This window comes from Triticum dicoccoides, chromosome 3B (genome assembly GCF_002162155.2).
Source record: "Triticum dicoccoides isolate Atlit2015 ecotype Zavitan chromosome 3B, WEW_v2.0, whole genome shotgun sequence".
NCBI classification, from domain to species: Eukaryota; Viridiplantae; Streptophyta; class Magnoliopsida; order Poales; family Poaceae; genus Triticum; species Triticum dicoccoides.
In genome coordinates this window covers 585723951-585751420 of record NC_041385.1, presented here as the reverse complement: position 1 = coordinate 585751420, position 27470 = coordinate 585723951, and the positions used below count along the sequence as shown (strand labels likewise).

General features: G+C 40.2%; 1 pseudogene; it reads right to left on the bottom strand.

The window, feature by feature from the left end:
• Positions 1-1702: 1702 nt before the first annotated feature.
• LOC119279683 lies at positions 1703-3352 on the bottom strand (annotated as a pseudogene).
• Positions 3353-27470: the final 24118 nt, after the last annotated feature.

Here is a 27470-nt window from a genome sequence, read left to right as displayed (position 1 = left end):
AGAAGCAAGCTTTGTACATCAACATCAGGAGACTGCCCTGCGGAAGGCCTGAACATAGTTGCCATGTTTCCGGTACGGTGGGAGCAAGGAACGGGAACGAGGGACGAGAGTCGGTGGCTGAAAAAAATAGGGTACAACAAGGGTATACATCTCTTGGACGAATTTTTTATAGTGGAGACGCGATCCAATCCATTTGGGTACGATGAACCCGGTACGGTATCATGGGTCGAGGAACGCAGTTCTTGAAGAACGACGACTCCCTGACGGTCAGCATTCCTTGTTGTTAATGGATCCCTTGCAATTAATGGACTTGAGGAAGAATGAGGAGTTCTTGAGAAAAGAAACAACATCGTGAGTAAATTATGCCTCACGTTTTGGCTGTTGGATCCTGAAACCTGAATCGAGGAGCAGGCTGCGGGGACGCCGAATCTTCATCGAATCGTACCGAATCCGACCTCGTTCCCGAATCCGATTCCGGGTCGATGAATCGGGATCGAGGGACGGCCTACCGTTCCCCGTTTCCGGCTACTATGGGCCTGAATAACAAGGTGGCTGATATGTCCTCATAGTTCCCGACGATCTTCCGCACTTGACAAAGCCATATGACAAAAAGGAAAAGGGAAACAGCCTGTAGTCCAGAGTATCAGGGGACAAATACCTAACTTATTAGGGATTAGAGGATCCGTGCAATTACTTCCATTGCTCGTATAGAAAGAGAAGTGTCACTGCAAAATAGTTGTCTAATAAACGATGATCATCCACCTGAACAGTACACAGAAAGTAACAATCTGCTGCCAGATATGGTAAGTTTGACATGAACAAATGGAAAGCACAGCACTGAGCACTGGTCGGTCGATAAGGTGCAGCATCAACCTGTCAACCCACCAAGGCTCGAACCTGGGGTGGCTCACTACCTCTAATTAAAAGAAATGCACAAAGAGTAACATTGCTGGAGTTGTACAGGTAATACTGCATACATGATTCTAGTCCTGACATTTGCAACACTATCGGTATTTTAATAAAACCACAAAACAATTGTTTATTTGATTACATGCTTAATTTTTTTCATAGTTTGAACTCTCGGAAGAATTTTGAGGATAGTCTCAAAGCCTAGCAGTTTCATACTGAAGTCAAATTCATCACAAAAACACAGCCCTTATTCAAATGAGTAAATATGGTAAATGCTAAAGTGCATTCTGTGTATATTCTCGTAATTAAAGGAGGTCGGCTCCTACCATCTTCTCAGGAAGCAAGAATCCGAATTGTGAGAAATCAGTAGTTCATCTACTACCCTAATTCATACAGTTCTTCCTTGTTTGGTTTACAACTCTACTAGCTCACTATATGATCAGATATGAAGATCAGTTCAAAAAAGGTGAAAAACAAAGCTCACTACAGCAAATGAAAATAGTACAACTATTGACCCCTAGTTTGGCAAACTAGTAACCTGACAAACTACTATCGAAGCTAATCATTGATAAGGCCTTTTAACTTCATGTATGTCATAACATTTGCATTGTCCATGCTTTGAAGAGAAATACTATAATAAAAAATAAGAATCAACAAAGCAGGAGGCATGTGTGTTAATCTTCATCACAGAGCTAACAGTTGAATCATCAATGTCTAGAAAATAGAAGTATCCATAAAGTAAACAACTCTTGGAGGATGTTTCCAAACACAATATTACATCCACACAAGGAATTTGATGCGACGAGAAAAATCAGCACAAGCAAGACATTGCAGATAAGAATAAAGATTTCCTGTGGATCTCTTCTAAAATGGATAAAAAGATTTTCAATAAGTATTACAGCACAGGGCAAGCTTAACCAATACCTTATTAAACTAGTTGAACCACTACTTTAACTTGCACTTGTTGTTCTATCATGCCAACAGAGAAACTGAGTAAAACAAGTCATGGTGAAATTTGACATGCATCAGTCAAAGCCTGACCTATGAATTTTACTTTTCAGTCTCGTGTTCCACTTCACACTCCTTTTCTTCTGATATTGCTTCTTGCTCATCAGTTTCAGCTCTTAATTCACTGACTTTCGCACTACCTCGCATCCTCAAGCCCTTTCGTGAGTAGTAGTACTTCTTCCGCCCGATATCAACAAGCTTGGCAGCCTCCTCCACCCTCGATGCATCTACCAATGCATTCACTACATCCTGCAGCACACCACACTCCACTCTACTGCTCCTTTTACTACTAAACATTTCATAGCAGTACCTCAGTATCCAGGTCTCCAACCTGCAGAAGATGTGGCACAAGAGTCTCATATGTTCCCTTATTTGCGGCACAGTGATTTTTTTACCAAATCATCATACAGCTTCTTGGCCTCCTGTAACCTCCCTGCTTTCAAATATCCTCGAATCAACTCATTGTAGGATACTGTATCGGGTTTTGGCCCGTCCTTCTCCAACCTCTCAAGCACAGCTGCTGCATCATCAATCCTCCCTTCTGCAACCAAACCCCGCAGCTTGGCATTGTAGCACTTTGCATTTGGCTCCAAATTCCTCTCCTTCATCATCTCCCATACTGTCTCTGCTTCATCCGTGGGGCCATTGTTGCAAAACCCATTCAACAGCGTGTTGAAAGTAATAATGTCAGGTGAAATACCGTGCTTCTCCATGAGAAGGACAACCTCAAGAGCAGCTGAGAGGTCAGACTTCTGGCACAATGCGCGGATGAGTATGTTGTAAGAGTATACGCTGGGAACAATCGAGGGGTGGGTGGCTGGGATCTCCCGGAATGCAGTAGTGAGCCCGTCCAAATCCCCAGCTTCGGCGTACGCTGCAAGAAGGGCGTTGAATGTCATGGTGGATTTATGCTGCGCGGGAAGTTCATGGAAGGTTGCGGCAGCGTGGGATGGCATGGAGGCACGGCCGTAGAGGCGAATGAGGCGCGTGGCGAATCCCTCGTTTGAGGTCTCGAGGAAGGGCTTCTGCGCTTCGATGATGGCCTCGATGCCATCTTGGCGGCCAAAGGAAGTGAGGCGGCTCACCGCTACCTCGTACACGCGGTGCCGCTCGCGGAAGCGCGACGACAAGGTTGACGCTTGGACGAACTCGGAGACCAGCTTATCAGGGTTGCGCTGCCGGATGAGGGCGATGAGGATATCGTCAAGGGGCTTCGGGGGCTTGCTGTCCGCGTCGACTCAGCTTTGACGGCGGGCTGTGCGCCGAGGGGCTTCGGGAGCTTCTGGCCCGTGATGGGGTCAGCATCGGCGGCGGGCGGTTTCGGCGTCGGCGTCGGCGCCGGCGCCGGCGCGCGCTTGGTCTTGGGATTGCGCTTGAAGATGCGGGAGAGGCTGTTCGCACGGGCGGCGGCGGCGGCGGCGGCGGCGGAGGCCATGGGAATGCGGCGGATGGGGGCGGTTTGGGGCGAAAGGAACGGAATGGGCGAACGAGGGTTTTGCCGGCTCTATGCACTTCTTCTTAATTAGGTCGTCAAAATGTTAGCCCATCTGATCGTCTCCCAAGTACCAGCCCAGCCCAGCCAAGCCACAAGGAAAGACTCGGATACACAGGCCGGTGCTACGGCGCGCCCCTATGTCTTGCTTCACGCGAGTACCCTAAAAAAAATCACTAATAAAGAAAAACTATTTACAAAGAAAAACTCTTTAAAAGGTCACTTCATCTCTTTAGGTTGCCACAAATAATACACTGCATGTGTATTACTTGTCATAACCTGCAAGTTTTCCCTTTTTCTGTATTCGTTTGTTTAAAATGACTTATCTCTTTAATCGTGCATCCAAATTTTGTATCATTTTTATTGTTGAATTCCTGGCGTTGAGATTTCAAAATTACTTCCTTTGTCCCATAATATAAGAGCGTTTTTGTCATTACAGAGAGAGTAGATCCCATGTTGATAAGTTTTGACGAAAAATATTCACGAAAAAACCGAACCGAAAGCACGTTTTTTTTACTTTTCAAAGAGGCACAACTATACCTCTCACAGAAACAAATATGCGCCTCTTGCGAAAGATAAAAAATACATTTTATTCGAGAGGCACGATTATGCCTATCGCGGAAGCAAATCCGTGCCTCCATGAGAAGTAAATTTGTGCCTCTTGCGGAAGTTCTTTTTCCTTTTCGAGAGACACGACTATCCTCTCGCGAAAGCAAATTTATGCCCCCACTAGAAGTAAATCTATGTCTCTCGTGATAGGAAAAAAAATCATTTTTTCTTCCTTTCCAGGAGGCAATGCCTCTCGTGGAAGCATACTCTTGCCTCCATGAGAAGTAAATCTGTGTCTCTCATTTTTATTTTCTTTTCAAAAGGCATGACTCGCGAAAGCAAATTCATCCCTCCATAAGAAGTAAATATGCGCCTCTTGCGAAGGAAAAAAAGAGAACATGTTTTTTTCTTTTTCTGGAGGCATGCGGAATCAAATCCGTGACTCCACGCGAAGTAAATTTGTGCCTCTCGCAAAAGAAAAAACACACATTTTTTCGTGCAACTTTTTTTCTGCTTGTTTCCAAAACCTAAGAAAAACCAGGGAAAAAGCAAAAGGCAAAATCATATAAAATCCGGAAGCGCACACAGAAAAAAGACAAAATCCGGATGCAGCGCCTACAATGCGACACATGGCGATGATTGAGAGTGCGCCAAGTGGCACACTCGCAGCCCACCAAAACTTCCCCCTCGCGGGGGCTTCTGAAGGAGTACTCGCTGATTAGTAGTTGTCGACACAGAGGGAACCCTCGCTAAATGGCGCAAGTTGGGCTGCCCCAGGAGGGCGAGAACAACAACCTCGTTTTTGTTTTGTTTTTCTTCATGTTTTCAGTTTTTGCTTCTTTTAGGTTTGTTTATACTTCCAAATATTTTAAATAAATATATTACAAAAAGTATTCCATATAATCATTTGAAAATGTTGACCAACCATTTGAAAAATGTTAAATGTGTATAGAGAAAATGTTATCACGTATACAAAAAATATATACAAAAAAATGGATGAAACAATTTGATAATGTACCTACAAAATGCTGAGGAAGTGTTTGAAAAATATTAATCAAGCATTTGGAAAAATGTTAAATTATTATAGAAAAGAACCCTGTATTAAAAATTATAATTTGTTTTGATAATGTATATAAAAATGTTAATCAAGCATAAAAAATTGTTGAAACGTATTTAAAAAAATTTAACCAAGAATTTGAAAAATATTGACCCTGCATTAAAAAATGATGGAAAATTTTTATCATCTATATAAAAATATTAATCAATCATTTGAAAATATGTTGAACAAGTATTTGAAAAAATTACATCAAGGATTTTAAAAATGTTAATACGTTTAGAAAAAATGGTGACCATGTGTTAAAAAAATATTAATATTTCATTTTAAAAATGTTAATCAAGCATTCAGAGATTTGAATGTGCATAGAAAAAATTGTTGACCATGTAAGCATTCTAGAAAGTTTAAAAATGTGTATAGGAAAAATGTTGACCATGTATTAGAAAAATATTATTCTTGTATTTGACAAATATTAATCAAGCATTAAAAATGTTTAAATGCGTATAGATTTTTTTTATCATGCATAAAAATTGTAAATTTTGTATTGAAAAAATGTTAAACATGTATTAAAAATGTGTTGTTGACATACACAAAGAAATGTAGAATGAAAACCAAAAGAAACAAAGAAACCCCAAAAAATGAAAACAAAAATGGAAAGAAAATAAACCTAAGAAAAAAGAAAATGGAAAATAGAACCAAATAAACAAATGAAAAAAGAGTGAAAAAAATGAGAAGAAAAAAAATGAGAAGAAAAATTGTAAATCTTTTTTCTTCCCTCGCACGCGAGTGCTAAAGGACCGCCCCGATGCTGTAGCGCTCGACGCGAGAGATCCCCCATCTCGCTTGATGCGAGATATAGCTCCCTCAGGTCCATTGCCTGGTGGTATTGTTTATGGGCAGCGCTATGTCTCACTGACGGCGTGACCTAGCGCGCCCTCGCCTAATGCACCTCCTACAATAGGCCGCCCCAGGCGCGCGGGAGGCCACAACCTCTTTTTTTGCATTTTTTTGTTATTACCGTTTATACTTCTAAATATTCTAAATAAATATAATAAAAACACTTTTCATATAAACATTTAAAAAATGTAAACAAGCATTTAAAAAAATTGCAATGTGTGTAAATAAAATGTTGCTCATCTATACAAATGTATACACAAAATATACGATGTGCGTGAAAAAAGTTGATCATATATTTAAAAAATGTTAATTAAGCATTTGAAAAAAAAATGTTACTAGTATATGAAAAATGTTAAGCATTTGAAATAATTAATCTTGTATTGTATTAAAAAGGTTAAATTTGTATTTCAAAAATGTTAATAAAACATTTTTAAAAATTAAATATATAGAAAAATTTGACTCTGTATAAAAATTAGTTAATACTGCATTTGAAAATATGTTCATCAAGCATTTGAAAAATGTCGAATGTGTATAGAAAAATGACGACCATGCATTAAAAATAAATATCTTGTATTTGTAAAATGTTAATCAAGCATTTAAAAATGTTAAAAATGTGTATGGAAAAAATGTTGGCCATGTATTCAAAAAATAATAATCTTTCATTTCAAAATGGTAATCAGGCATTTGAAAAATGTGAAGAACATGTATAAAAAATGTTGACCATGTATTCAAAGACCGAGAAAAAAACAAGCAAAGAATATATTTGTCATAGAAATGGACATATCTAGACATATTTTAGTTCTAAATACATCTAGTTTTGTCTATTTCTACGACAAGTAATTCGGGACGAAGGGCATACAAGACTGGTAACGTGGAACCTTAGCATTGGATCGATATGGAAAAGAACGCCCACCTCCTTAAAATCCAGATAAAGAGAATTAGTTAGAAAGTTATGTAGCCTTGAGTATTTTGCCCGTAGACATAGATTATTGCAAATTAGAAGTACTAATAATGCTACATCTACGTAAACAATTACGAAAGCTTACGTAACCTGCCTAAACTAAATCTTCTCCCCCTGATTTTAACCGGGGGTGGGCCCCTTCCTCCCCCTCTCTCGAACCCCAGCCCACCAAGTTGCTCTTTACATTAGTTTATGTTTGTGCTTTACGTAGACGTAGCATTACTCTTAGAAGTACCTAAAGAGCATCCAAAAAAGTGCCCAAGAAGGAGCTACGTCGGTAACACGACGACTAGATTTCATGTATAAAAGCAATTCATAACTAAATTCCAATATATAATACTCCCTTTCTTCCATAATATAAAAGCGTTTTGACACTATACTAATGTCAAAACCGCTCTTATACAGAAGCGTTTTGACACTATACTAATGTCAAAAACGCTCTTATACTATGGGACGGAGGGAGTATTTGTGTATAAACAATCGGCCAAAGTCACAACTTCTTTTCTCTTTTTTGATAATGGGTCAATTTTATTGGCACAAAAAAGAAGCATGAAGAAGATACATAATAGGATGAACACACATTAGACCTTTGTATAGTTAGGATGTACACAATCAAATCAACTCACACGCACATGGAAACACATCGACAAAAGGGAAAGTCATATAAGACTAAACTATGTATAGGCGAGGTACAAAAACCAAAAGCGACCATATATGTGATCGACAAACTGCAATAATGACAATATCCACACCAATCATCTCATAACATCACATGGACGATGGAGTTCTTCAACAACATTGCCTTCAGAAAAGGAGCGACACTGAAGCGGCGCCGTCACCGGATCCAACCATAAGGCCAGTCAGTCAGACATATCCGAGCAGTGCCTTCAACAAAGTAACGACGAAAGAAAACATGGCCATTGCCAGGTATACCACTCGGGGGTCTGACCTAGGCTTTTACCTTGGAGCTCCAGACCGTGTGCTCGAGTAGAAACACCATCAAAGTCACTCATGTGTTTTCACCATCATTTTTCTATGATCCCAGGAGCTATATGCGATGCGGCTGCCGCCACTGCACAACCATCCCTATGCATCAAGCTGTAGTCCATAAATTGTATCTCACTTTGAAGTCAACTATCAGATCACGAGACATGACCACTCCTGAAAACCTTCGATGAGCACCACCGTCGTGGAGCCGTAGGAAGTAGCAGTAGTACACTTTGTACTGACCACTACATGGTTGATCCGATCTGGATTACCACCACCAAGCCATGGACCATAACGTCGACAAAACGCCACCACACGCACGGAAAGCCATCACCTCACCGCCACGGTCCACATCAAGCAGAGAGCCTACCGCTAAATGGAGACACCGTCGTAGAGGCGGATGGGGCGCGTGGAGAATCCCTCTGTTGAGGTCTTGAGGAAGGGCTTTTGTGCTTCGATGCCATCTTGGCGATCGAAGGAAGTGAGAAGGTTCACCGCTAGGATCGAGAAGAGAGGTCTAGAGGGGGGGTGATTAGACCCTTAATAAGCAAAGTTGGTAGTTTTTAGTTTCTTCAAGTTAGGGTTGAGAATTACCACAAGTTTAAGCATTCACAATACATTTCAAGCAAGCATGACAAGATTATATGCAGCGGAAAGAGTAAAGCATGCAAGTTGCAAGAAAGTAAAGGGATGGGATTGGAGTTTGCAAACGCGATGGAGACGCGGAGATTTTTGGCGTGGTTCTGATAGGTGGTGCTACCGTACGTCCACATTGATGGAGACTTTAACCCACGAAGGATAACGGCTGCGCGAGTCCACGGAGGGCTCCACCCACAAAGGGTCCACGAAGAAGCAACCTTGTTTATCCCACCATGGCCATCGCTGACACGTCTTTGTCGTATCTACTTTTCCTAACACTTTTACTCTTGTTTGGACCCTAATTTGCATGTTTTGAATGAAACTAACCCGGACTAACGCTGTTTTCACCAGAACTACGATGGTGTTGTTTTTGTGCAGAAATAGAAGTTCTCGGATTGGAACGAAACTTTGCGAGGATTTTTTATATAATAAAAGAGAATTATTGGAGCCAAGAACCACCGGAGCGGGCCCTGGGTGAGCACAACCCACCAGGGCGCCCCCCTCCTGGTGCGCCTAGGTGGGTTATGCCCCTGGTGGCCCCGCAAACCCTGAATCCAACTCCATAAATACCTATTTTCGGAGAAAAATATCAAGGAGGAATAATTATCGTGTTTCATGAGACGGAGCCACCGCCACCTCCTGTTCTTCATCGGGAGGCTAGATCTGGAGTCCGTTTGGGGCTCCGGAGAGGGGGGGGGGGTCTTCAATCTTCGTCATCACCAACCCTTCCCCATCGCCAATTCCATGATGCTCCCCACTGGGAGTGAGTAATTCCTTAGTAGGCTTGCTGGCCGGTGATGAGTTGGATGAGATTCATCATGTAATCGAGTTAGTTTTGTTAGAGCTTGATCCCTAGTATCCATTATGTTCTGAGATTGATGTTGCCATGACTTTGCCATGCTTAATGCTTGTCATTTTGGGCCCGGGTGCCATGATTCCAGATCTGAACCGTTTATGTTATCACCATTATATCTGTGTTCTAGATCCGATCTTGCAAATTATAGTCACCTATTACATGTTATGACCGCAAACCCCAGAGTGACAGTATTCGGGATACTTTCTGGTGATGACCGTAGTTTGAGGAGTTCATGTATTCACTATGTGTTAATGCTTTGTTCCGGTTCTCTATTAAAAGGAGGCCTTAATATCCCTTAGTTTCCAATAGGACCCCGTTGCCACGGGAGGGTAGGACAAAAGATGTCATGCAAGTTCTTTCCATAAGCACGTATGACTATTTACGGAATACATGCCTACATTATATTTATTAACTGAAGCTAGTGCCGTATCGCCCTAGGTTATGATTGTTATATGATTAATATCATCCAACGAATTCACCAATCCAATGCCTATGGATTTCTCTTATATTGTTCTTGCTAAGTTACTATTGCTATTGCTACTGTCACAACTGCTACAAAACTATTGCTATCACTGTTATTGTCATTGCTACTGTTGCTACTATTATCAAAACTATCATATTATTGTGCTACTGATCATCTTGCTGCAGATAATTAATCTCCAAGTGTGAATGAATTGATAACTCAGTTGCTAATGCTTGAAAATATTCTTTGGCTCCCCTTGCGCCGAATCTATAAATTTGGGTTGAATACTCTACCCTCGAAAATTGTTGCAATCCCCTATACTTGTGGGTTATCAAGACCTTTTTCGGGCGCCGTTGCCGGGGAGCATAACTATATTTGTTGAGTCACTTGGGATTATTATTAATTTAACATTATGAAGAATCAAAAGGATACCAAAAGTAAGATTTTTCCCTCTAAGAAGAGGGGAGGTAAGGAACTGCCATCTAGCTCTACACTTGATTCATCTTCTGTTATGAGTAAACTTGCAACACCACCACATGCTATTAATCCTGATATGTCGCAAGTTATTAATGATGCTACTTCTATGAATGCTACTCATGATGATGCTAGTACCTTGCTTGATGATGGTGTGCCACTAGGTGATTTTCTTGATGAACAAATTGCTAGAGTTAGAGAGAATGAAATTACTGAAACTAATGAGATCACTGAAATTGAAGAAATACTTGAAACTAAAAATCTTAAAACATCTATTAGACCTATCTCTCCTAGATATGAATTGCCTAAAGTTCCTGAAGGTTATGTTATGGATGAGGAGACATCCAGAGATTTTTTTGCTTGCAATGATAGAGATGATCTTAAGAAATTATTATGCAAACTGAAAGAAAAATCTTTGAATGCTAGAATGAAATGTGATCCTAAGTTTGCTACTTCTCATATCTTTGTTAATGATAAGGATTATGAATTCTTTGTCGACCCAGAGTTAATTACTTTGGTTGAATCTGATCCCTTCCATGGTTATGAAACTGAAACTGTTGTGGCACACCTTACTAAGTTGAATGACATAGCTACCCTTTTTTCTCATGATGAGAAAATTCACTATTATTATATCCTCAAGTTATTTCAGTTCTCATTAAAGGGTGATGCTAAGACTTGGTACAACACTCTTGCTCCTGGTTGTGTGCATAGTCCCCAGGATATGATTTTTTACTTATCTGGAAAATATTTTCCTGCTTTTAAGAAACAAACTGCCTTACAGGAAATATTTAACTTTGTGCAAATTGAAGAAGAGAGTCTCCCACAAGCTTGGGGGAGGCTTCTCCAATTGCTTAATGCTTTGCCTAATCATCCTCTTAAGAAAAATGAAATACTTGATATATTTTATAATGGACTAACCGATGCTTTTAGGGACTTCCTAGATAGTTGTGTTAGTTGTGTTTTCAGGGAAAGAATTGTTGAGCAAGCTGAGGAGCTATTGAATAATATATTGAAAAATTATGATGATTGGACTCTTCCTGAACCACTGCCTAAACCCACTCTAAAGAAGAGAGGTATCTTATATCTCAATCCTGAAGATATGCAAGAGGCAAAGAAATCTATGAAGGAAAAAAGTATTAAAGCAGAAGATGTTAAAAATTACCACCTATTGAAGAAATGCATGGGCTTGATACACCACCACCACCTAAGGTGTTAGAGGTAAATTCTTTAATGAAATTCAATGGCAATGATAATCCTTATAATAAACATCCTAGTCAATGCCTTTATGAGTTTGACAACTACATTAGAAAGCAGGATCACTTCAATGCCAATGTTATGAAATAATTGAAATATAATTCTGATATGATTGCTCGTTTGAGTGACTTGTTATTTAGAATCTCAAATGATGTTATAGGTGTATGAAAACATGCCTCTATGGTTCAAACTCAACTAGAACAAGTTGCTAAATCTCAAAGAGAATTGCTTGCTGAAATGAACAACAACATACATGACTTTGCTGTTAGAGTAGCAACTAGAGGAGGTAAAATGACTCAGGAACCACTTTATCCTGAGGGACATCCTAAAACAATTGAACAAGACTCTCAAAGAATTAACACTGATGCATCTAGTCCATCTAAAAGGAAAAAGAAAAAGAAAAATGATAGGACTTTGCATGCCTCTAGTGAACCTGAAATAGAAAAATCTCCTGATACTGATAATGATGTTTCTATATCTAATGTTGAAACTCAATCTGGTAATGAATATCCACCTAGTGATAATGAAAATAATAATGATAATGTTCATGAAGATACTCAACTAGACAATGATAAACAACCAGATAATGATGTTGAGATAGAACCAGCAGTTGATCTTGATAACCCACAATCTAAAAATAAAAGATATGACAAAAGACATTTTGTTGCTTGAAAACATGGAAAGGAAAGAGAACTGTGGGTTCAAAAACATATGCCCTTTGCACCTAAGTCCACTAAGCAAAATGATGATGAAGAATTTGAATGCTTTGCTGAAATGCTTAGGCTAGTCTTTTTGTGCACTCGTTTGACTAATATTTTAAAGATGGCCCCTTATGCAAAATATATGAAAGACAACATCACTAATAAAAAAATATCGAAAGCTGAAATCTCCACTATGCTTGTGATAACCCACAAGTATAGGGGATCACAACAGTTTTTGAGGGTAGAGTATTCAACCCAAATTTATAGATTCGACACAAGAGGAGCCAAAGAATATTTGCAAGTATTAGCAACTGAGTTGTCAATTCAACCACACCTGGCGATTGATTATCTACATCAAAGTGATCAGTAGCGTAGCAGTATGATAGTTTTAATAGTAGTAGCAACAACAATAGTAACAGTAACAATGACAATAATAATTTTGTAGCAAGTGCAATAGCGACAGTAGCAGTAGTAACTTAGTAGAAACAATATAAGATAAATTCATTGGCATTGGATCGGTGAATTCGTTGGGTGATATTCATCATATAACAGTCATAACCTAGGGTGATAAGACACTAGCTCCAATTCATAAATATAATGTAGGCATGTATTCCATAAATTGTCATACGTGCTTATGGAAAGAACTTGCATGATGGACATGGAGTTTTTGGGCGCGAGCTCATATGAGCTCGGAATCCTGGGTGTTGAATGGTGCATACAGATCTGTGCCGTTTGTTTATTGAGGCGCTGAAGGAATGATAGAAAATCAGGACTGTAGTGAAATACGTACACCGTGGTGGGCCTTAAGTTAACAGGCAGGCTGTCGTCCGTCCCCCTCTGACGAGGCGGGCCGTGGATCAGAATTTGCGATCCCATCTGATCCGTGGCCCGGGAACTTGGCTTTTCCGTTTGGGACGAGGTGGGTTCAGGTCGGCAGTTGAATTACTCACAAAAAAGAAAAAAGAAAATGCCTGCTCTAGTGACTTCCCATGCATACGACAGGGCTCCGTTTGGGATTCAAGGACTTGAAGGCGGGGACAGTGAGCGGCGGCGGCGAGGTGACATGGAGTTCCTCATGCAGCCGATACGCGGGTATGTAGATCCTTTCTTGATTCCTGGTGTTGTTGCGAGTGCATAGACTACTGGATTGAGTGAGTGAATGGGGATTTGGTTTGGCCTGGATCAGATCCACTTCCTTGGATGAGGTAGGATAAAGCATGGTGCCCCCAGCTGTGCGTTCAGCGCCGGAGGGAGCTGACATGGTCGTGGAGCACCTGATGCTGGAGCAGACGGCGGTGGAGCCAGAACACATGGTGGGCAACGTGGATCTTGTCGCCCAAAGAGGCGATGGCGCCGAGGGGAGAGAGCTTTCAGCCAACATCGGAACTGTCGACTCGGAAGATGAATCCTTGGGAACCTGAGTGGAACAAAAGGTGAGCGTCTGGTTTTTTCAGTAATCAGGTGTAGCACAGTCCATGCCTTAGTATTGCGTGGTCAACATATAAATCCTTGAGAATTATTTTTCTTATTTGGTGTGGTATGTAACAATGTAGTCAGCATTCCATTAGATATACATGAATTTTGTGATGAGTGGGTCAGAACAAGTAGAGAATTGCATGCACTCAGTGTAGCTTAATCGAGGATAGCCCTGGGCACCTAAGTTCAGAGTTTACTGCATTTTTCAGGCTTAGGTTGGGGGCTGCTGCACCGAGTAGAACACCTTGCCCAAACCGCGTCAGTGCATTTGAGAAGGCTGTCAGGAATTATTTGAAGAACCTGGCTGAGAATGTGTGTGGTTACACCTGTAATTGGTACTACTTTTGATTCGGTAGGCGAGGCGTACGACATCTACAATCTGTATTCATGGGAGATGGGCTTTGGCATTTGATATGAGAAGAGCAGGCTAAATGCGGAGAGGATAAAATGCATGAAGGAAATCGTCTACGGTTGCTCGGTGGGTATGCATTTAGTGGTACTGATTGAATGTAGTGATTAAATTAAAATTGCCAGAATGGTTAGGAGACAGAAGTTGATTGAAAGTTGTAAAAATGTATACAGGTCAAAGCCAGTGTCAAGAACACAAGGTCTTGCCGCTGATGACCTGCACTGATAAGGCTTCTAAATGCAGAAGACAACAGTTGGTATATTACAGAGCATAGAGAGACTCATAACCACCCGCTTTCACCTAATTTTGGTGAGACAATCCATTGGCATCACACAAACAAATAGATGTTTACACCAAGGATCTTGTGAAACGGCTTAGGCAGAACAATGTGAACTTCACAAAGGTGTACAATATCATTGGAGGTTTCTTTGGGTCGATGGAAAATGTGCCACTCACGGAAAGGTCTTTGCGAAATCTTTGTGGGAAGATAAATAGGGATCATGTCGATGACGATGTTAAGAAGACAGTGGATGTGTTTGCAGAGATTGAAGCTTGGCCTATTTGTTGGGGTGAACAACCACTTTCAGAGTGTGATATTGGCTTTAGTGCTGGTTCATGACGAGACGCAAGAGAGTTTTGAGTGGTTTTTTTTTCAGAATTCCTGAGGATGATGGGTGGTTCTCCACCGGTCACAATGATAGGTATGTTTTATTATTTTTTGAGGATGGTACTTAATCACATGGAACTTTTCTAGAGTATTTCTGTTCAAGGGTTGCGAGCATTGTGCGCTCCACCCATGATCATGCTGACTTGTATGTTTTTGCATGTTTTTGTAGATCAAAATCGAGTCATGGAGCTTGCTATCAAGAACATTATGCCGAAGACGACACACCGTTGGTGCAAATGGCACGTGCTGAAGAAAGCAAAGGAGTCTTTGGGGGGCTCTGTACACCAAGAAAAGTGATTTCAGGGCTGAATTTATAAGGTTATAAACCATGTGTTGACGGAGGACGAATTTGAGAAAGGTTGGGAGATGCTGCTGGACAAATACAAGCAAAAGAATCATCCATACATGACACATCTATTTGAGATTAGGAAAAAATGGCTAAGCCTTGTTTTAAGGGAGTTTTTTGTGCAAAAATGGCCAGCACACAGAGGAGTGAGAGTGCAAACTATATGTTGAAGAACTACGTGCTGCACAATGCACATGTTTGTGCAGAAATACATGAGGCTGCAATTCATCCAGGAATCGGAGGAGAACTACAAGGAAAAACAAACTCGAATTGTAAGCATTTTATTATGCGTGTACTATGTAGCTGTGACAATCTGAGAGTTGGGTCATACAAAAATTTATTTGATCTAACTGTGCTTGTTTACAAATCTGGAGGGGAGCCCACTGCTGAGAGCAAACCTGGTAGTGGAGAGGCATGCTAGCAAGATATAGACACGTGCCATGTTTGAGCAATTTGGGCATATATTGTATGAGTCTCGAGCTTATCAGGTTGAGGAGATTGAGAAGCACCAGACTTATGTTGCAATCCATAGTGAAGCAGAAAAAAGAGAGAAATGATACGGAGTATCATACAAGGTTACTATGCTAGATGGTGGCAATGAATTCGACTGTGAATGTGGGCAATTTGCAGCCATGTGTTGAAGGTTTGTGGTCAATCATTGCTGGTGTGGTTTAGACTGAAAACTCATTTACAATTGGTTGTTTTGATCCAACAATTGATATGTTTTTTTTATTTTTGCATGTGCTAGATATGGGATTTTAATTTTATTCTGTAGACAAGAAGGGCTTACATCTTTTCTGACGCACTTGTAGAACCGTTCTCCTGCTCTTGAAATGAAGGTCACCACCTTGTCGCCGCAGGTTGGGCAAGGGATCAACAGGAGCACATGGCCCGCCTGGGAGGAAGAAGAGGAGCTTTGCCATCTTCTCCAAGCAGATTCTTTCTAGTGACAATGAAGAAGATAAGACAAGAGGGACAGCTTGAAGAATCTTGTGATGGAAGGACACACAGGGTGGGTGGCAATAAATTAAATGGTGGTGGGTGCTGCCGTCGGTTTCGTGGGTAATGTCTGCCGTAACCCAAACGCGGCGCCCCATCTCCGAAGCAGATGGTGTTGCATTAAAAGCGGTAGCTGGGTGGTCCACGGCCTGGGAAAAAGCGGCTCATACATGTTCAAATATGGACTAAAAATACATGGGGCGATGCGAATCTAAGCAATAGTTGACGGCTATGATATCGAGTCCATCTAAGCTCGAGCTCAGAATAGGACTTTCCCTTGCATGACATCTTTTGTCCTACCCTCCCGTGGCAGCAGGGTGCTACTTCTTGAGCTTGCATTGGTTTTTCCCTTGAAGAGGAAAGGGTGATGCAGCAAAGTAGAGATAAGTATTTCCCTCAGTTATAGAATCAAGGTATCAATCCAGTAGGAGACAACACACAAATCACCGATACCTGCACAAACAATCAAACAACTTGCACCCAACGCGATAAAGGGGTTGTCAATCCCTTCACGGTTACTTGCAAAAGTGAGATCTGATAGATATAGATAAACAAAAAGTAAAATATTTTTGGGGTTTTTGGTTTATAGATCTGAAAGTAAAAGATTGCAAAATAGTAGATCGGAAACTAATATGATGGAAAATAGTAGACCAGAAACTAATATGATGGAAAATAGACCCGGGGGCCATAGGGTTCACTAGTGGCTTCTCTCAAGATAGCAAATAATACGGTGGGTGAACAAATTACTGTCGAGCAATTGATAGAAAAGCGCAAAGTTGGCAATATCTAAGGCAATGATTATGAAGTACAGGCATCACGTCCGTGTCAAGTAGACCGACTCCTGCCTGCATCTTGTACTATTACTCCACACATCGACTAACTCCTGCCTGCATCTAGAGTATTAAGTTCATGAAGAAGAGAGTAATGCATTAAGTAGGATGACATGATGTAGAGGAATAAACTCAAGCAATATGATGTAAACCCCATCTTGTTATCCTCGATGGAAACAATACAATACGTGCCTTGATGCTCCTACTGTCACTGGGAAAGGACACTGCAAGATTGAACCCAAATCTAAGCACTTCTCCCATTGCAAGAAAAAACAATCTAGTTGGCCAAACTAAACCGATAGTTCGAAGAGAATTACAAAGATATCAAATCATGCATATAAGAATTCAGAGAAGATTCAAATAATATTCATAGATAAGCTGGTCATAAATCCAAAAATCATCGAATCTCAACAAACACACCGCAAAAGAAGATGACATCAGATAGATCTCCAAGAACATCGAGGAGAACATGGTATTTAGAAGCAAAGAGAGAGAAGAAGCCATCTAGCTACTAGCTATGGACCCGTAGGTCTGAGATAAACTTCTCGCTTCATCAGAAGGGAAATAGAGTTGATGTAGAAGCCCTTCGTGATCGAATCCCCCTCCGGCAGGATGTCAGAAAAGGCCCCTAGATGGGATCTCACGGGTACAGAAGGTTGCGGCGGTGGAAAAGTGTTTTCGTGGATGCTTCTGGTGGTTTGGGGATATTTGGGAATATATAGGATGAAGAATTAGGTCAGGGGAGTCACAAGGGGCCCACAAGGCAGGGGGCGCGCCCTCCCCCCTTCTCGCCGCTTCGTGGCTCTTCCGACTTGATCTCCAAGTCTCCTGGGTGTCTTCTAGTCCAAGAAAAATCATTGCGAAGGTTTCATTCCATTTGGACTCCGTTTGGTATTCCTTTTATGCGAATCTCAAAAACAAGGAAAAAACAGAAACTGACACTGGGCTCTAGGTTAATAGGTTAGTCCCAAAAATAATATAAAATAGCATATTAATGCATATAAAACATCCAAAACAGATAATATAATAGCATGGAACAATCAAAAATTATAGATGTGTTGGAGAGTATCACGGGGTCCAATTGGAAACTAAAGGATATTAAGGCCTCCTTCATTTCTCAAGCCCGAGCCCGGCTTGAAGCCCAAAATACTTCCTATTTTCAAGCCCGAGCCCGGCCCGAAATAAAGCTCGAAGCCCGAAAGCCCGGCCCAAATGCTATTTTTAAGTACGCGCACGTGCAAGCCCGGCCCGAAGCCCGAAAGCCCGGTCTGAAATACAGTAAAATTGAAGCTCGAACCTGGTCCGAACTATCTTTCGGGCTGCAAAACAAAGCCCGAGCCCGGCCCGGCCCGGGGTTTTGGGGCCGGGCTCGGGCCGGGTCGTCAGGCCGGGCTGCCCATGCCTGGATTTAGCTTGGAGTGCGTTATAGTACGTAGTTGGTCTCCCCTTCGAATCCTGGGTCATGCATGTTTCCTTTTTTTCTATCTTTTTCGTCCCGCGCTAGACCTAATGGGCCGGCCCAGTCAGGCTCCCTCTCTATGCATCACGCCGACAATTTGACGCAAAGGGCGTCAAATAGGGGCTCCCAGGTCCGGGAGGTGTGCGCGAAGAGATTTCTGTTCCGTGTTTCAACCCAAAAAAACCGAGTTTCGTCAAGAAATTTCTGTTTCATTTGTTGTCAGAGATGGGCAGGTCGTTTCCGATCAGTGTTTTGTCCATTTTATTAGTTTGTTTTATTTACAGCCTACCATTACAAGATTATATGTTATTACTCTTAGAAAAGATTATAGATTATTTTTAAACTCTTCTCTAAGCCATAGCATCGTCTTCTAAAACGTCTCAAAAAATGTTGCTATGTATTTAAACATGAAAATATTAATAAATGTGATGCACCTATAAAGGTGAAATTGTGATGCTATGCACATCGTCCTAAAAAGCGTCTTTACATAATAGGGACTTCCTAGCATAGGGGCGAATATAAAAGCGTCTCAAAAAAAGCGTACCTACTAACATGTTTTGTTGTAGTGATGAACTCCTCAAACTACGGTCATCACCGGAAAGTATCCCGACTTCTGTCACTCTGGGGTTTACGGATCATAACACATAGTAGGTGACTATAACTTGCTAGATCAGATCTAGACCATCGATATAATGGTGATAACATAAACGGTTCAGATCTGAAATCATGGCACCCGGGCCCAAAGTGACAAGCATTCAGCATGGCAAAGTCATAGCAACATCAATCTCAGAACACAATGGATACTAGGGATCAAGCCCTAACAAAACTAACTCGATTACATGATGAATCTAACCCAACTCCTCACCGACCAGCGAGCCTACGAAGGAATTACTCACTCTCGGTGGGGAGCATCATGGAATTGGTGATGGACAAGGGTTGGTGATGATGAAGATCGAAGATCACCCTCTACGGAGCCCCAAACGGACTCCAGATATAGCCTCCCGATGAAGAACAGGAGGTGGCGACGGCTTTGTCTCGTGAAACACGATAATTCTTTCTCCCCGAATTTTTCTCCAAAAATGTGATTTTATAGTATCAGGGTATGAGTCTGCGGGGCCACCAGGTGGGGACAACCCACCCAGGCACACCTGGGGGGGGGGGCTGATACGTTTCCAACGTATCTATAATTTATGAAGCATTCATGCTATTATATAATCTGTTCTGGATGTTTATAGGCTTTACTATACACTTTTATATTATTTTTGGGACTATTCTATTAACCGGAGGCCCATCCCAAATTGTTGTTTTCTTGCCTATTTCAGTGTTTTGAAGAAAAGGAATATCAAACGGAGTCCAAACGGAATGAAACCTTTGGGAAAGTTATTTTTGGAACGGAAGCAATCCAGGAGACCTGGAGTAGACGCCAGGGAAGATTCGAGGAAGCCACGAGGCAGGGAGGCGCGCCCTACCCCCTGGGCACCCCCACCCTCGTGGGCCCCTCATGGCTCCCCCGACCGACTTCTTTCGCCTATATATGTCCATATACCCTAAAAACATCAAGGAGCACAATAGATCGGGAGTTCCGCCGCCACAAGCCTCTATAGCCACCAAAAACCAATTGGGACCCTGTTCCGGCACCCTGCCGGAGGGGGGATCCCTCACCGATGGCCATCTTCATCATCCCGGTGCTCTCCATGACGAGGAGGGAGTAGTTCACCGTCGGGGCTGAGGGTATGTACCAGTAGCTATGTGTTTGATCTCTCTCTCTCTCTATTTCTCTCTCTCTCTCTCTCTCTCTCTCGTGTTCTTGATTTGGCACGATCTTGATGTATCGCAAGCTTTGTTATTATAGTTGGATCTTATGATGTTTCTCCCCCTCTACTCTCTTGTAATGGATTGAGTTTTCCCTTTGAAGTTATCTTATCGGATTGAGTCTTTAAGGATTTGAGAACACTTGATGTTTTTCTTGCCGTGCTTATCTGTGGTGACAATGGGATATTCATGTTATCTACTTGATGTATGTTTTTGTGATCAACTTGCGGGTTCAATGAACTTATGCATAGGGGTTGGCACACGTTTTCATCTTGACTCTTCGGTAGGAACTTTGGGGCACTCTTTGAAGTACTTTGTGTTGGTTGAATAGATGAATCTGAGATTGTGTGATGCATATCGTATAATCATGCCCACGGATACTTGAGGTGACATTGGAGTATCTAGGTGACATTAGAGTTTTTGTTGATTTGTGTCTTAAGGTGTTATTCTAGTACGAACTCTATGATAGATCGAACGGAAAGAATAGCTTCATGTTATTTTACTACGGACTCTTGAATAGATCGATCAGAAAGGATAACTTTGAGGTGGTTTTGTACCCTACAATAATCTCTTCGTCTGTTCTCCGCTATTATTGACTTTGGAGTGACTCTTTGTTGCATGTTGAGGGATAGTTATATGAACCAGTTATGTTATTATTGTTGAGAGAACTTGCACTAGTGAAAGTATGAACCTTAGGCCTTGTTTCCTAGCACTGCAATACCGTTTGTGCTCACTTTTATCATTAGTTACCTTGCTGTTTTTATATTTTCAGATTACAAAAACCTACATCTACCATCCATATTGCACTTGTATCACCATCTCTTCGCCGAACTAGTGCACCTATACAATTTGCCATTGTATTGGGTGTGTTGGGGACACAAGAGACTCTTTGTTATTTGGTTGCAGGATTGTTTGAGAGAGACCATCTTCATCCTACGCCTCCCACGGATTGATAAACCTTAGGTCATCCACTTGAGGGAAATTTGCTACTGTCCTACAAACCTCTGCACTTGGAGGCCCAACAACGTCTACAAGAAGAAGGTTGTGTAGTAGACATCAAGCTCTTTTCTGGCACCGTTGCCGGGGAGGTGAGTGCTTGAAGGTATATCTTTAGATCTTGCAATCAAATCTTTTAGTTTCTTGGTTATCACTAGTTTAGTCTATAAAAGAAAACTACAAAAAAATGGAATTGAGTTTGCCTCATACGCTTCATCTTTTTAATATCTTTCATGAGAATGATGGTACAGAAAATTGTGCTCAAGTGCTAGAAGAAGAAGTCTATAAAATGTTTGGCACTAAATCTTTGAATGAAGAGCATGATTGCAATGTTATTAGTATGAACTCTTTGAATACCCATGATGCTAATGATATGCAAAGCTACAAGCTTGGGGAAGCTATGTTTGATAAAGATGGTATTTTTTGTCCCCAAGTTTTGATGAGCAATTTTATTATGATGAAAGCATGCCTCCTATTTATGATGATTATTGTGATAATATTTATGCCATAAAGAATAAACATAACCATGAATCTTGTCATCATGATTTCAATTTTCAATTGGATTTTGCTTCACATGATAATTATTTTGTTGAGTTTGCTCCCACTATTATTCATGAGAGGAAATTTGCTTATGTGGAGAGTAATAAAAATTCTATGCTTGTAGATCATGAAAAGAATGATTTAGGTGCTGGTTATATGGTTGAATTCATTCATGATGCTACTGAAAATTATTATGAGGGAGGAACATATGCTTGTAGGAATTGCAATAATATCAAGTTTCCTCTCTATGTGCTTAAAGTTTTGAAGTTATGCTTGTTTTGCCTTCCTATGCTAGTTGATTATTGTTCCCCTAAGTTGTTTGCTCACAAAATACCTATGCATAGGATTTGGGTTAGACTTAAATGTGCTAGTCATATTCTTCATGATGCTCTCTTTATGTTTCAATTCTTATCTTTTATGTGAGCATCATTGAAATCATCATGCCTAGCTAGGGGCGTTAAACGTTAACGCTTATTGGGAGGCAACCCAATTTATTTTTGTTCCTTGATTTTTGTTCCTATTTAGTAATAAATTATTCATCTATCCTCTTTTTAGATGTGGTTTTATGTTTTAATTAGTGTTTCTGCCAAGTAGAGCCTTTGGGAAGACTTGGGTGAAGTCTATGTGATCTTGCTGTAAAAACAGAAACTTTTGCGCTCACAAGATTAGCTGCCATTTTTTTACTAAAGAGTGCTTTTAGGTTGATTCTTTTTGCAGATGATTAATAGACAAATTCCTCAGGTCCACCAATTCATTTCAGAATTTTTGTAGTTACAGAAGTATTCTAATGATACAGATTACTACAGACTGTTCTGTTTTTGACAGATTCTGTTTTCTATGTGTTGTTTGCTTATTTTGATGAATCTATGAGTAGTATCGGAGGGTATGAACCATATAGAAGTTGGAACACAGTAGATATTACACCAATATGAATTTAGAATGAGTTCACAACAGTACCTAATTGGTGGTTTTATTTTCTTATACTAACGGAGCTTACGAGTTTTTGTTGATTTTTGTGTTGTGAAGTTTTCAAGTTTTGGGTGAAGTTTCGATGGACTACGGAATAAGGAGTGGAAAGATCCTAAGCTTGTGGATGCCCAAGGCACCCCAAGGTAATATTAAAGGATAACCAAGAGCCTAACCTTGGGGATGCCCTGGATGGCATCCCCTCTTTCGTCTTCGTTCGTCGGTAACTTTACTTGGAGCTATATTTTTATTCACCACATGATATGTGTTTTGCTTGGAGCATCATTTTATTTTGCTAGTATTTGCTTGCTGTTATTTATAATAATGTTTTGCATCTATATTTTCAATAAAAATGTCAAGGATAGCCTTTACCATGCTTATTTTGCAAGTATACATGTTGCTATTTCAAAACAGAAAGTTTACCACTGTTGCAAAAATTCCCTAGAAAAGTCAGAGAATGATATAATATTTGAGACTTTTTGCATATTGAGATCTGATAAATATTCTACAGTGTAGTTTTTTCTCATAATTTTTGGAGTTAGGGAAGTATGATGAATCTTGCATTCTTTACAGACTATACTGTTTTGGCAGATTGCTGTTATGTTTGCATTGTTTGCATATGTTTGCTTGTTTAATGATTCTATTTGAGGATAGGAGTATTAAATATGCAGAGACATCTAGTATGCAATGTTGAATAATAATTTTTGTGATTTGTTATAGTAGAAAATGATAAGGTTTTTGCATTGGTTTATACTAACTTATCTCACGAGTTCTTGTTGAGTTTGGTGTGGATGAAGCTTTCGAGATTTAGGAAACCGAGATATAAAAGGAATTAAGGAGACACAAAAGCTCAAGCTTGGGGATGCCCAAGGCACCCCAAGATAATATTTCAAGAAGTCTCAAGCATCTAAGCTTGGGGATGCCCCGGTAGGCATCCCACCTTTCTTCTTCAACAATTATCGGTTAGTATCGGTTGAACCTAAGTTTTTGCTTCTTCACATGAGTTGTGTTATCCTTGCAATGCCATTTTGTTTTGTTTTTGCTTGCTTTTTGAATAAAATACCAATATCTGAAATTCTTAAATGAGAGAGAGTCTTCACATAGTTAAATAATTATTTGACTACTCATTGATCTTCACTTACATCTTTTTGGAGTAGTTTGTCATTTACTCGTGTGCTTCACTTATATCCTATGAGTAAATGGTTGAATGAGTTAAATGTCATAAATCTGAAATTATATATGTTTCATATGCCTACCCCATTGGGAGTAATGACTTCACATCTAAGAAGTAGAGGTGGTAAATTTATTAAAGGTTAGCAAACATTGTATAGGTCACTTGAACAATTCATGAAAGAATATTGAAGGAAGAGAGATTTCACATATAAATGTACTATCTTAGACATCTTCTATGATTGTGAGCCCTATTAATTATTTTCAAACCTAAGCAAATTAGTTGAAATTTGACAAGGAAGACAACATAATGAGTTATGCTTGGGTATATTTGTATAGAAGTTATATTGTTATAGATCCTCCAACATGTGGTGCTTGCTATTTAGAATCCTTTGCTAGCCAAATATCTGTACTAAGCGGGAATACTGCTTGTGCATCCAAATTCCTTGAACCAAGTTTCTTCCATGAGTTTCCACCATATCTACCTATATGCGGTATTTACCTACCGTTCCAAGTAAATTTGCATGTGCCAAACTCTAAACCTTCAAATAATAATCTATTTTGTATGCCCGAATCGCTCATGTAGCAACTAGGGTCTATCAGTATCTTCCATGCTAGGTGGGTTATTCTCACGATGAGTGGACTCCTCTCATCATTCACGAGAAAAATGGCTGGTAACTGGGATGCCCAGTCCCATGGTCAAAAGGTCAAAATCAATTCAAAAATAATTGCAAACAATAGTCCCCCAGGATTATTGTTAGTTGGAGGCACCCGTTGTTTCGGGCAAGCCATGGATTGATGATTGTTGGTGGAGTGGGAGTAAAAAACTTTACCATTCTATTTGGGAACCGCCTATAATGTATGTAGTATGGAAGATATTGGGAACTCTTGGTTGTTATGTTGACAATGAAAGCGTACCTCTCAAAATTATTTTCATCTCTGTTTAAAAGCTTCGAGCTCTAGCACCTCTGCAAATCCCTGCTTCCCTCTGCAAAGGGCCTATCTTTTACTTTTATGCAAGAGTCAGTAGTATTCCTTCTCATTCCAACCTACTCTTTAGTTGGCAAGCATCATGTGATGGGGAAATATCTAAGCATATATGGCCATTTAAATATATTTGATCATGAATTATTATTGTTGACAATTATCTATATGATAAGTAAGTTGGGAGGCGAAACATTAAGCCCCTATCTTTCTCTGTGTTCGATGGATGCTATTTGTTCTAAAAATATGCTTTGAGTGGTCGCAATCATGGAAGACTATATGATAGTTGAGTATGTGGGATTTGCTAAATCAAAGCTCTTACATAGACCCTTCCTGAAAATAAGATGAATTGCAATTGTTTGATGACTGAGAACATAGTTTGCTAGTTTTCAAGAAAGTTTATGGTCTATGCTTTAACATTTGAATATCTTGTTACTTGATTGTGAGAAATTTTATGAGATGAGCTGCTGTTATGACATATAAATGATGCTAGAAAAGGTGATTGAAATTATCATTGATCAAACTAGTGCACCTACTAGCATTCACACTTCATAAATTATTTCTTTTATCATTTACCTACTCGAGGACGAGCAGGAATTAAGCTCGGGGATGCTGATACGTCTCCAACATATCTATAATTTATGAAGCATTCATGCTGTTATATTATCTGTTTTGGATGTTTATGGGCTTTACTATACACTTTTATATTATTTTTTGGGACTAACCTATTAACCGGAGGCCCAGCCCAAATTGCTGTTTTCTTGCCTACTAGATCATAGAAGCGCGCGTTGCTGCGCCCGTCTATCTTGAGAAAATAATATAATGATAATGATAAGTATATGTACAGTAGTAAATATAAAGACCTGAAAAAACTCTATATGATATACTTGAGAAAATGTCAACAACCTCAAAATATTTCTGACATTGATTAGATGAGTGATGCAAATCCAGTGAAAGAAATTTACATTTTGTTATAAATCACAAATATTTTGATTTCACAAGCACTAGTTTAATAAGGTTTCCAACATCACTACTATCCAAAACTGAGGTTACCATGATACCAATATCACATGAAGTTGAAACATACCTATCGTTTTCCGTTTTGCATAGCTCGACTTACCTTAGGCCGCATGCCTAAGTCGTTGTTAGCTCTTTATCATGTAAACTGTCCAGAACTGCATGGTCTTTTCAATTTGCTTGATTTTCTTGGTATGTCTGGTGCTTACTCGAATGGCGTTGTACTTCATAGTACAGTACAACTTTTTTCTCAAAAAAGGAGCAATTTCCATAACATTGCCCAGAGCATAGGAGTTTTTGCTCACATTTTTAAAACACATCGTCCTGCCAGGCTACATCATGCAGAAGCATAGTGGAGTATTTGATCAGATGTTTCTGTTAAACAAGGCTGTACCTCGATCAATGCAACCTATTTGGCATTGATAACATTGTCATTTAATCCTTCAATCATGTGTATTACTCCCGCCGTCCCAAAATAAGTGTCTCAACTTTAGTGCAACTTTGTACTAAGGCTATACAAAGTTGAGACTTTTATTTTGAAACGAAGGGAGTATCATATAACAACCAACATTGGAATATATGGACTAATCACATCCTAATTTTTCCTGTAGAAAAGAAAATAAATCATCGGTTCTTTCACTTCGCATAAATTATGATTATTTTTTGAATGGAATTTCAAGCATGACAATAAATGCCAACATTGGCACATCACACTGACATCAAAACTGGGAAAATAAAATCTTACCCTACCTTGTACAGGTTAAAAGAATGGTTAATGTAGAAGCAAACACTCTCTAGAGAATGTGGAGACTACTGAGTCATAAAGCTTGGAATCTTGATTGCTAATGTAGCGGCAGCAACCACGTAGATGGAGAATAGTGTGTATCGTTTCTCTAAGACAAGTTAAATGGCCAGCTATTTACCGCCGGTAGTGTTTTACAAATTCATCGAGTAGCAAAAACTCCAAGTTATCACCTGATGAGAGAAGAAAACAATTAACTACTCACAGGCCGAGGAACACAAGAAATTATCTCAAAGATGAATAGGTGATCCTAGAAATCACAATATTTCCTTGCAGTTGTCACATTTTGTTCTTACACATGGCCGGTTCAAATGGTGGCACCCCAGGCGACCTTGAGTCCTTGACTGATGTGAAATTTCTTCCCATCTCCAGCCATCTGCGTGTCATATATCGCTATGAGTGATGCCCCTGCACAGGATTGCACAAAATCCATGACATGACCTCGGCTACCTCCATGTCCCTCTCGTTGTCCATAGCCACAGATGCTGACAAATCACTGTGTAGGGAGAAGCCAGCCCACGGAGAGAAGGGTAGCGGCTAGCGAGAAATCAGCCATCTGTTGCCGCCGTTCACAACACAAGATCCTCTTCCTTCTCTTAGATTATCTCCAATGGCCTTGCTCCAAACTGAAAATCTGAACCATCGAGCAGATCCAAAAACAATTGCAAGTAAGATGTCTGGGTAATGAACAAATGATAAAATAGGGATGAAGGAGAGTACGTGAACACAAACTAACCCTAGGCAAGAAACATG